This window comes from Polypterus senegalus, chromosome 13 (genome assembly GCF_016835505.1).
Source record: "Polypterus senegalus isolate Bchr_013 chromosome 13, ASM1683550v1, whole genome shotgun sequence".
NCBI classification, from domain to species: domain Eukaryota; kingdom Metazoa; phylum Chordata; class Cladistia; order Polypteriformes; family Polypteridae; genus Polypterus; species Polypterus senegalus.
In genome coordinates, this window is record NC_053166.1 from 63,054,506 (window position 1) to 63,064,540 (window position 10,035).

The 10,035-nt window shown below is 39.8% G+C and overlaps 1 protein-coding gene across 1 annotated transcript in view; it reads right to left on the reverse strand.

The window, feature by feature from the left end:
- Positions 1-2,514, reverse strand: part of LOC120542129 (matrin-3-like) — a 65,865-nt gene extending 63,351 nt beyond the window's left edge. Inside the window, exon 1 of the mRNA XM_039774306.1 lies at positions 2,432-2,514. The gene's annotated coding sequence lies outside the window, so the exon portion shown is untranslated. The remainder of the gene's footprint in view (positions 1-2,431) is intronic.
- Positions 2,515-10,035: the final 7,521 nt, after the last annotated feature.

A 10,035-nucleotide genomic window follows, 5' to 3' on the forward strand; every position in this document is an offset into this window, starting at 1 on the left:
AATCCAAGCAACGTGCCAACTAAATCTCAAACCCAAATGATTTCTTTGGTGCTCTTTTTAATGGCGTCCTCTAGTGCTTTGTGCCAGGCTTCAGCTCTCGGTTTGCCTGAACTTGGGCCAATTCTATTTAATACCAAATGTAAACATTTAAAGATCTCATCATGTCCTATACTTTCAGTTGAGAATTTATTGTCACATGCACGGTAAACAGTCAATCATGCTGCACAATGAAACTCTTACTCTGCGTGCTCTTCTGGCCACCACTATACATAAAAAAATAAACACAAGATGATACAATTAACATGCTAATACATAACAGATAAGGAAAAACACATTTCCACAATATATTGTGCAAACACTAAAGAATTATGTAAATATATAAATTAGATAGTGAGATTTAAATTAATAATAAAAAAAATGAATACAAATATCATAATTCAAGTGTGAAAAGAGTTGATAATTACTGTCTGGACCTACGTGCCAACAATGTCAGAGTAAGACGTAATGGACCAAAATCATTTACAGGGTTAATTTCCTGCAGATGTTCCCTAATGTTGTAGTCCTTAATCTCACACTCCTGTAGTGTCTGCCTGATGAAGGAGTGTCGTCCTTTATAATGCTGTGTGCCCTCTTGAGGACTGTGGCCTGGTAAATGTCAATGAAAGGTGGAAGAGCTGAAATGGTGTGGGCAGTCCTGTGCAGAGCGGTTACCAAACCAGACCATGACGGCATTGGTAAAAATGCACTCAGTAGTACCCCTAAAAAAGCTACAAAGGATTCTGGCTGGCATGTTAAATTTCATTAGCCGTCTAAGGAAGTACAAACGCTGTTGAGATTTCTTTTACCAACTGAAAAGTGTTGTGGGACCAGTAAAATCTTCACTAAAATAAAGAAATGATAAATGTACCGGTTTTCACTCTCTCCACCTCTGCCTCACCGATATACCGTGGTGTGTGCCGCCCCCTCCATTTCTGTGGGACAACAATCTTCTCCTTTGTTTTACTATCATTTATGTAGAGATTGTTGTCCTAGCACCACATTATCTCTGTGTAGGCTGCCTCATCTCTTTCAGTATTCAGTCCAAGGACTGTGATGTCAGTGACAAATTTGATAATACTGAAGTTATTCTGGGAGGCAACTCATGAAATGTGTGTAAAGCAGGAGGCTTGGCACAAACTCCTGAAGGCTTTCTGTATTCAAAATTCATATGTTGGAAATATAGTTCCCAATTCTCCCTACCTGAGGTCTGCCTGACAGAAACTCTTGAACCCCACTGCAGATTGCAGGAGCTTGTCTGTCAGTTATGATGGCAGTGCTGCACTGAATTCAGAGCTGTAATCATTAAATGGTGGTCTAACAGAACTATCCTTGTTCTCAAGGTGTGAGAAAACTGCACATGTATCTTGCACAACAGTGCCACTCCTACTGCAATATACAAGTCATTAAGAATAGTCCAGACATTGTACACTATTTAAATAAACGTGCATGCTCTTACATGTACTACGGTCTTTCTCCAATAAATCATATAAAACTGACCAGTCATTTCATAACTTTACGGTTATAGTTAAATGGCTACTAATGCAGCAGGAGGTGAAAAATCCTTTACGACTATTTATTTCTTTTTTTTTGTACAGTTAAACGTTTATTTAGACTGGATCATAGGAAAAAAAAAAAAACTGAGGTGATTTTAGCAATGAAGTTAATATTAGACGCCATTGCTGTTACAAATTAGATATACCAATTCCCGCTATTTTTTATATATGATCTGGCACACTTTATGATTTTCACAGGCATTATTAAGTACACCTTGCAAGTTGAAGTTGAAAATTTAAACCTGGCGATGATAACAATAATAATCGCATAACCACTGTATGCCTAGGTTGTACAGGGTTTATCTGCCTATTTGCATATAACAAAAGAACCATCCGTTAAACATATTTTCAAGAATAAAGACACGGCATCAAAAAGCCCAGAAGAACGCGCTTACTTAACGAAAAGCTAACTGGATCGCAGAGCCGGTAACCGAAACAGACCGGGGGAAGAAGGCCATCTCTACACTTACAAAGTTACGTCGAAGACGGGAAACAGCAAAACAAAGCACATTTATCGCAAGGTTACACGTTTAAAGCTATTCTTAATGCAAGTCATACTGCAATATAAATAGTGCTCCTTGGTCTCGTTATACAAGCGAGAGAGACTGGTCGAACATTGCGAACTTTGGCCATGATGCCAGGCAACTATTCGCAAAAGCTACAAAATGAACTTCTCCTCCTAAAATACCCGGTTATCACCTTGTGGTCCATCGAAAAGACTATACAGTTCCGGAGACTATAGGTTTGTTAATCGTTTTAGAGCATTTGTATCTTTGCTTTATTTTTGTTTTATATGCATTTTAATAAACAAGAATTCATATTCTAAAACATGAACATACCCCACGTCTGTATCCAGCGATCACATCGCTTACCCACAATTCACTTAAAGTACTTTAACATCCGTTAATGTGCAGCATCGAAACCCTTCCGACAGAAGAATACCCTTTAGATCGGCCCGCCCCTCTTATATTATGATTGGATAGCTATCGCGGACTTGACCAATTGGTAACTTGCTGCTGCTTGAAAACGGAAGCATTTGTTCCAGACCTTTGTAATTTGCTTTAAATATTGTTTGATTGACAGTCAACCGGTCAAGGCTAGGCAGTGGTCATAATTATAAGTCGACGACCGTTCACTTTTGAAAAGTGCTGCCTAACATCTACGTAAAATACAATAGATGTACTGCATAATATTCCAGTTTAAATAGAGGGTTTGCTTAGAATCGATTAGTATTTGCATATGATCAAAACAAAAAAAGGAAAGGTACGGGTTTTAATCTTTGGAATATATCCTCTCAACCATTTTCAGTATATGTAACGGATATAAACTAAGTCCATTTGCAGAGATTCCTTTACAGTTACATTATTAACTTACAGTTGGGATCTCTGTCCCCGTGTTTTTACACCATTTATTTGATTCGGAATGTACGGAAGCTACTTATTTACACGGTTTGTGCAGATCAGTTACTTATTCAACGTTAACCGAAAAACAAAATATTCTACAACGTATATAAATTTGCGTAATTAATAATGATCTATTAGCTGAAAAAAAATACTCCACATTTTAAACTTCATCAGCTACATCATATTGAGCCACCTTTATTTTCAGTTTTGTGACAAGATAGATAGATAGATAGATAGATAGATAGATAGATAGATAGATAGATAGATAGATAGATAATGCACTTTATTTTTTCCAAATTAGAACTTTATAGAAGCTCGAGAAAGAGGAAGAGAAATATATAAATATTAAAACAAACAATAACCCCCTAAACACACATAAGACCTTCTGGCTTGGATACTGGAGAATGGCTCCAATCAATAACTGGGTTATAGGTGGAAGAAGATGGTCAGACCTGTCCAGATGTTCATTTGAAGGTGCTAACATTTGAATGAAGCAGGTCCAACTTGTTGTGTCCGAAAAAGGAACATGCCATTAGATATAAGTCCAGAATTACTCATCGTCCTGAACAACATTATACCAATGCTCCCAGGCATAAATTAAGTTTTTCAAAGTCTAGATCACACTTATCGGCATTAATTATAATGTGCTTGTATCTCCGGTCTCCAGACCCTCTCCTGCTTTTAATATTTTGTTTGATCATATCAGATTAAAATTGTACTGCATTAAATAGCATTTGATAACAGAACAAGATGCAGAGGACAGAAAGATATGGAAGAAGATGATCTGCTTTTGCAACCCCTAACGGGAGCAGCCGAAAGAAGAAGAAGAATTAAATAGCATTTGAAATACGTTTAAGCTGCTTCTTCGCAATAAGCACTTGGCACAGTACCAGGAGCTGTCCGTAACTAAACGTAACACGTAAAAGTTTATCCAGCTTATTTAAAAACGATCGAACGTTTATGGAGACAGGCCAGTTCTGAGTCCTTTCCGCCTTACTTTATTTCTTGCTTCTTAATATTTCTATCTTACGATAAGGTACAACACAGTCAGCGGTGATCGCAAAGCTACCAGCTAACTAGATAAACATTTATATTTCCTTCTTTACGTGCTGAGAGTCTCCTACATTCTCGGATATTATTATAGACGTAGGTAACCATCAGATTCTTCGATGCTGTGATAACTTTCAAGTTCCCACCTTATCCAAAGAAGCAGTTGATAACGGGGCTGACCGCTCGGGTCTACGTCTTCGTTGAAACGGCAGGTGAGTTTTGCCCGGCCTACCTGTGTGAAACTTATTGGCAAAGCTAGCATACCCCTATATCTAACGAAGAGTATTTAATGTGTTTTATTTAGCAGGCAATGTTAAGGTTTAAATAGCTTTGGCACAATCTAATTTCCAAAGTATGAAAAAAACATGAATTTGTTAAGAAGCAATTTTGCGTTGGGCAAGTTTTGGGTTGAAATTGACTGTCTTAGTTGGCACACTTCCATAACGAGTCGGATTTACTGTGATGTTTGATACCCTCTGTAAAGGGTTAAATGGCTTTGGACCACCCTATTTTTTACTTTTTTTCTGACAAGACAGATGCCTCGGTTAAGATGCAATCGAGTTTTGCATGGACCAGAGCAGGTACGTGGTTGAAATTAACTGGCACAGTGGCATACTCCTGTTATCTAATTCAATATATTTACTGTAATATTTAATGGGACTGTAAGGGATTAAATGGTATTGGACCATCCTAATTTTCACAGTTTTGAGAAGATGCAAAACTGCCAAAATTAGGGTGGCTGAACACCCTTTAACTCTTTATGGCGCCCCTCAAACATCACAGTACATCCCATTCACTAGATATGGGAATGTGCCAGCTTTGCCAGTTCTTTAAACAAAGGCATCTGTTTATTTTCTCAATGGTGTGAAATATAGAAGGACCCAACACCGTTTAACCTTTACAGTGCCCTTTAAAAATCACAGTGAATCCTATTTATTAGACATGGGAGGATACCAACTTTGCCAGTCCATTTGACCCAGTTACCTGCTTTGAGCTAAACAAACCTCAACTACATTTTAACAAAGGGGTCTGTCATTTCTTAAACCCCCCATAACTGTATCCTAATAATGAATAGCAATTAACATAGAAAGGAGTAGACTAACAAGCAAATGAGTCCAAATACTAATTGGTTAATTCAGCGTTGGGTTCAGTAGCCGGAACTTTAGAATATAACAGCTTAATAAAACAGAACACCTGCAAAAGCAGAATGCAAATCGCAATAATGACAAAAATGGTAAAAACCAAGAAATAAAAACTATGTTACCTCCATGTAACACCATGAATGCTTTCTATATTCCAGTTAAATTTAACATATCTCGTTTAGAAAATAGTCATACTTTTCATCCTCCTGTGTTGTTTGCAACAAGGTCAATTAGAAATAAAATGACTCTTTGTGAAAATGGTTGAAAAAAAAAAACCCCACCTGTATCCACAGGGGTCCCCCCAGGACTGAGGTTGGATACCATTTCATTTAAGACCTCCTGTCAGTTCAAGCCAGATTAAAGATTTTATGTCTTCAACTTTCCTTATCCCAATTATCGTATGAATACATACCATATATTGAAAATATATATACTGTAGGTGTTCACAAAGCCTTAAATAATCTCGCTCAGTCTTATATTTCAGAATGTCTTTCACCTTACACTCCACATCGTAACCGTAGATCTTCAAACGAGTGTCTGCGTATAATTCTAAGAGCTAAACTTAAAAGAAGTGGTGAGGCGGCTTTCTGCTGTCATGTACCTAAAATCTGGAATAATTTACCAATAGGAATTCGCCAGGCTAATATGGTGGAGCACTTTAAAAATCTGCTAAAAACCCATTACATTAACATGGCTTTCTCATAGCTTCATTTTAGTTTAATCCTGATGCTCTGTATATTCAATTAATTATCATTATTATTCATGGTGGCTTTGAAATCCGTACTAACCCCTACTTTCTCTGCTGTTCTTTTTCCAGTTTTCTGTGGTGATGACCTGCGCCACCACCAGCTAATCAAAGCACCGTGATGTCCCTACATTGATGGATTAAAGGCCAGAAGTCCACATGACCGTCATCATCAAGTTCTTCCATGAGAACCCTGAATACCATGAGGACTGACTGAGGTCATTTATGTTAGGTAGGATGCCTAGAAGGAGCTGGGTGGTCTCGTGCCCTCGGAAACCCTGCAGATTTTTTTTTTTCTGTCCTCCCTGGCTGTCAGACCTTACTTTTTTTAAAATTATCCATCCATCCATCCATTTTCTAACCCGCTGAATCCGAATACAGGGTCACGGGGGTCTGCTGGAGCCAATCCCAGCCAACACAGGGCACAAGGCAGGGTGCCAACCCACCGCAGGACACACACAAACACACCCACACACCAAGCACACACTAGGGCCAATTTAGAATCGCCAATCCTTATGTTAATTAGTATTCCCTAATTTATTTTGTCTTTTTTCTCTTTCTCCATCATGTAAAGCACTTTGTGTTACATCATTTGTATGAAAATGTGCTATATAAAGAAATATTGTTATTGTTGACTATAGCCTTGTTAGCTATGATTTTATGTCTGTGAAATTGTGTTAGCTTACCCATTTCCAAATCTTTCCTCAAGGCACTCGAGTAGTTGTGGTACCATCCAGTACACCAGTGTATTTGTGAAATAATCGCAGTACCATTGGCACGCTTGGCTCTATTAATTTCAGGTTTGTTGCTTTTTTTTGTATAGTACTATACATTCTCCCACCTGCTTCATCCAATTTGCACGGGTCAGCATCAGAAAGAGCAAGGCAAGGCACACTCTGTTTAGCAAGTCCATCGCAGAGCACTTTTATGTGTACAGAATTTAGTTAACAGACAGACAAACAAACAACACCGAAGGCCAAATCAGCATCTTAAGTTGATGTCACATTGCATGACTTCTAGCTGTGGGGTATGTCAGACCTGCCGACTGCAGCTGCTGAGGTCATTGCCGAGTTCCTTATTGCCCGGATCATCCATACACATGACTTTCAATGATCCCGGGTTCAAATATGTGATGCCAGCTGTGGACACCCGAGCTGTCATAGGGTGCAGCTACCATTATGTGAGACAGCAGTGAATCATATTTTTCTTCCTGTTGTCACATGACACTTGGACAATTAGAAGTAATTAAGGTTTGAAAAAGCCAATATGGGCATGGTGACCTTCAAAGAAGGAATGTCTGAGAGGGCAGAGGGAAGCGGTGACTGTAAAAGCCTGAACATTTGAAAGAGAGAGAAAGTGGTGAAATCAGTATTTTCTACTAGAAAACACGTGGACCTCCTGCCTTCCCAAGATTAAGGTTCCAGCCCCAGGAGAGCACGAGTAGCAGCAGGTCACCATGCTGAATGTGCTTGACACACAGCGGATGTCAGAGATGTCATGCTTTATCATCCTTTCATGTAAGCTCGGCTTCTGCAATGCACTTTATGCTCAGCGGATATCACTGCTGTTTTTCTTTCTGCCATGTCACCTTCTTAATCAGTTTGTCTATCCAGCTTGATGTAAGAAAGATGCAAACCCAATAACTTTGTGGAGGTTGCCGTTAGTAAACCTTTTAACCTAACCAACATGTATCATATCATAAGTGCTCAATTAAGACCAAGATTATGGCTGTCGCCTCAGTGGTTCGCAAGTAATATGGTGATAGACAAACACAACCCTTAGCATTTTACAAATACAGACTAGCTGCGCTACCTGTCCAAGACAAGATGAAATCTAAGTAATCAACAAAAATCTCAGTTTTAACGTTTGCAGAGCACCATATCTCTGTTATGTGCCATTTGCTATGGGATTTGAAAAAACAGTGTTAATGTTTGTGATGTGCCCTCTACAGGAATGACAAAAGCAATGCATTTTATTAGTAAAACTGTTTGTGATGCGCCAGCTTTTAAAATGACAGAGACTTACCAACACACAGATAGACACACAGACACTTATTATCCTTTTATTACGGTGTATTGCAGTGCATGGATCATTTTAATGTATGGTGTGAAATCAGAATGGCATTTCTTAAAAGCAGTGTTTTAAGTGGTCCAGTACTAACCAACCCAGCCTGGTCTTCAATCAAATGTGATTTTATCACAGCGCTTGAAGTTTCAGAGGGGACCTGACAAGAGTACTGTACACCTACCAAGAGTACCAATGATTACAGCGTACAAGGATTCAAGGGGGACCCACACACACCCTTCGATTGATTGCAAGTGTATTGTCATAAACAGAGCGTCACCAGTAGTTTGGTTCTGTTTAAAAAAGAGAAAATGTAAAATGGAGGGCTACATGGAGAAACAGCAATGCAATAAAGACTCAAATTGAAAAACCTCAGAGGGGTTCAGAAACTCAATGCATGTTCCCAGCAGGTATTTAGAATGCTACGGTCTAGAGGAAAGGTTTATAGTTCTCCTCCAAAGAAAACAAACTGACTCCACAGGTTGGCTATCTGCATGTTTCACAGGACAGTTGTGGAGACACTACAGATGATTTGATGGAAATGTGATTGTTTCACCTCCTTATTTTAATCGTAGTTACTGTTATAAAGAAGAGGGCTCTCATGCTGACATGCTGTATGGCTTTGGAGAGTGAAATATGGAAGGTTGCCAGTGTGAGCTCTCGATGGTTATCATTCTACATGACTGTCTATAATAACGAGTAGCCTTTCTGCATTTCTTTTAAAGGCCATATTTGTTTACTGTTTTCTGCATGAACCGTACAGGAACAAAGAGCTGGAGGTTCCAAGTTGTCAGTTTCTTGGGTGAACCAAACATCTGCCAGTCCAGATTTCTGAAAACGGAAAGACGACATTTCAGGTATGCATTATGCTTGGATCTTTGTCCCTTGGTGTATTTTCAGGGCTGCCATGATTTCATGGCAATCGGATTAAGCAGAATGCAGAGGCTAACAGGGAGGCAAGCAAGGTGCTATTTCATTTATCTTTAATCACATATTCAAGATCTCTGGAATATATACTGCTCAAAAAAATTAAAGGAACACTTTGAAAACATCAGAAAGGAAAAAAAAATCATGGTATAGATCTATACTGATATGGACTGGGTAATGTGTTAGGAACTAAAGGATGGCACATCGTTTGATTAAAATGAAAATTATCAACCTACAGAGGGCTCAGTTCAAAGACACCCTGAAAATCAAAGTGAAAAAATGAAGCGGCTGGCAAGTCCATTTTCCCAAAATTTCATTGCAGCAACTCCAAATCGTACCTGGTAGTTTGCATGGCCCCCGCGTGCCTGTATGCATGCCTGACAATGTTGAGGCATGCGCCTAATGAGATGACAGATGGTGTCCTGAGGGATCTCCTCCCACATCTGGACCAGGGCATCACTGAGCTCCTGGACAGTCTGAGGTGCAACCAGGTGGAGTCAGATTGACTGAAACATAATGTCCCAGAGGTGTTCTATTGGATTTAGGTCATGCAAGCGTGGAGGCCAGTCAGTGGTATCAATTCCTTCATCCTATAGGAAATGCCTGCATACTCTCGCCACATGAGGCCAGGCATTATCAGGCACCAGGAGGAACCCAGGACCCACTGCACCAGCATAGGGTCTAACAATGGGTCCAAGGATTTCATCACGATACCTAATGGCAGTCAAGGTGCCATTGTCTAGCCCATAGAGGTCTGTGCGTTCCTCCATGGATATGCCTCCCCAGACCATCACTGAACAAACCAGTCATGCTGAACAATGTTACAGGTAGCATAATGTTCTCCATGGCTTCTCCAGACCCTTTCACGTCTGTCACATGTGCTCAAGGTGAACCTGCTGTCATCTGTGAAAAGCACAGGGTGCCAGTGGTGGACCTGCTAATTCTGGTATTCTATGGTAAATGCCAATCGAGCTCCACGGTGCTGGGCAGTGAGCACAAGGCCTACTAGAGGACATTGGGCCCTCAGGCCACCCTCATGAAGTCTGTTTCTGATTGTTAGGTCACACCAGTGACCTGCTGGACTTCATTTTGTAGGGCTCTGGCAGTGCTCA